This window comes from Pseudorca crassidens, chromosome 3 (genome assembly GCF_039906515.1).
Source record: "Pseudorca crassidens isolate mPseCra1 chromosome 3, mPseCra1.hap1, whole genome shotgun sequence".
In the NCBI taxonomy this organism is placed as follows: Eukaryota; Metazoa; Chordata; class Mammalia; order Artiodactyla; family Delphinidae; genus Pseudorca; species Pseudorca crassidens.
The window spans coordinates 16,522,168-16,524,546 of NC_090298.1; the positions used below are offsets into that span (position 1 = coordinate 16,522,168).

A 2,379-nucleotide genomic window follows, 5' to 3' on the forward strand; every position below is an offset into this window, starting at 1 on the left:
AGAAAAACCTGGACAATGTCAAAAAAGTGTTTAAGCATAAGGTATATTCTTAAATGGAGTTATTTTAGAAAGTTAGAATAGTCCAGCCAAAGTACCATGTGAATTTTTTTTGTAAGTGAATAATGTTAAACAAAAGAGTTAAATCTCTCTATACTCAGAGGACTAAAGGACAAAATTAGATCTTACAACTGGTGGAACAGGATGTGTTTAAATTTAATCAGTACAAAATCATGGGCAGAAGAGAATGCCTAGAAAAAGAGCAGTGTCTCATCAACAGCAGCACCCTTGATGCATTTGTTCCTAAACTAAAATAATCTATTTATCCTGTTTTTAAAACAAAACATTATATGATTAAATGTTAGAAGTAATCTGTTCTCTAAAAAGTCCTGTTATGCCATGATTTATAACTTACCATTAAATTTTCAAAAATTGTTTATTTTTGAGAAGATTGAGACAGACCTCATTTGGTCCTTTAGTATCTAACTACTCTATGTAGTTCAAACTAAGAAGAGAATGTCTCCAGCTCTGTCAGAACCATGAGAAAAATCTGCCTCCAATGTGTTTATAATGAGGGTAGAGTGGGAACCTTCTTTATTGTTCATTGTACGTCAAACACAAACATCGGTTAGAATTTGAATGTTATTTGATGTAAGGTTTTCCTAATTAAATGTAAATTCCTGTGAGGTATATGATTATCACTTTTACTCTTTTATTCCCTCTAAATACTAAGATTCCTTGCTGTAATACCTTTCTAAGTATAAGCTCTCATGGCTCATCGTCATGTTTAGTCAAGAATTGGTGTTGGACCCAGTGCTGAGGCAGGCCCTTGCCTCCCTCCTGCCTCAGTGGATCATGTCCGGGGTGGTGGCAGGGTTGGGGGTGGTAGAGTTTCCAGGCCAGTTTCAATGCAGGGATCACAACAAACACAGCAGCCACAGAAGCACTAGGACATTACCTCTCCCATCAGCTTAGCAGCCCCCAAGGAGACTGACTACCTACTTACACAGAAACTAATTGAGACTGAAGCCCTTTGGGGTTTTTGAAGAGGAAGAGGAATTGCAGCACAGAATTTAAATTTTGGGAAAATTAAATAAACTGGTAAAAGAGTGGATACAAGAAATCAGTGAAAGCAAGAATCTTCCACAATGTGTAATTGAAAATGTTGGAGGAAAAATTTTTACATTTGGAACTTATAAATTAGGAGTACATAAAAAAGGTGCCGATCTTGTTGTGTTGTGTGTTGCTCCAAGACATGGTGATTGAAGTGACTTTTTCGCCTCATTCTATGATGAATTGAAATTACAGGAAGAAATCAATTTAAGAGCTGTTACAGAGGCATTTGTACCAGTTATCAAACTGTGTTCTGGGATAGAGATTGCTATTTTGTTTGCAAGATTAGCACTTGCAGACTATTCCAGAAGACCTGGACTTTAGAGATGATAGTCTGCTTAAAAATTTACATATAAGATGCAGGGTAACCAATGAAATTTTACATCGAGTACCAAACATTGACAGCTTCAGGTTAATCCTGCAAGCTATCAAGCTGTGGGCCAAACACCACAGCATCTATTCCAATATATTAGTTTTCCTCTGTGGTGTTTCCTGAGCTATGCTAGTAGCATGAACTTGCCAGCTTTATCCAAATGCAATAGCATCAACACTTGTATGTAAATTTTTCTTCGTATTTTCTAAATGGTATGTGTTTAGGTTATGTTAAAATAAAATTGATTAAAAAAAAAGAAATCAAGTGACCTATCTTGTCAGCCTGCTAACCCATAACCCACATACGTTCCATCTAGAATGTAGAGTGTAGACTGCCACCATTAATGATTTAGGTGATGTATTAATACAAAGAGCAATAACATAGTGACATTAGAAGGAGGAACATGTCATTGAGAGAAAGCACTAATGAGGCTGTTGGCTAAGTCCATGGGAGGCAGAGAAGGAAGGAAGAAAAGAAAGAAAATAGTGTAGCTGAGAAGAATAAGAAGTAACAGGAGTCAAGAGAGCAACTAAGGTAAGTGGGACTGAAACACCTGGACTCTCTCCTCTGAGCATTATTATCATATATTACAATAAACATTTTTGAACAAATACATTTCATTTGACAATTATCATGTGATTCCAATCATTTTTGGTTCTGTTTCCTCTCTCTCCTTCAAAGTATTAAGAGTGTTAGGTTTCTTAATCATCCACTGTTCTAAAACTCACTTTTTCTCATATTATACATTAGAAGCTTCTCAAATACTTTTCCTCAGTCCTATTTTCTTTCTCAAGAGTGGTAGCATGGGCATAGGAATAGTGTAACTTTGGGCTTCCCTGGTGATGCAGTGGTTGAGTCTGCCTGCCGATGCAGGGGACACAGGTTTGTGACCCGGA

The 2,379-nt window shown here is 36.7% G+C and overlaps 1 pseudogene; it reads left to right on the forward strand.

Annotated features, from left to right (window-relative positions):
- Positions 1-905: 905 nt before the first annotated feature.
- LOC137220606 (poly(A) polymerase alpha pseudogene) lies at positions 906-1,717 on the forward strand (annotated as a pseudogene).
- Positions 1,718-2,379: the final 662 nt, after the last annotated feature.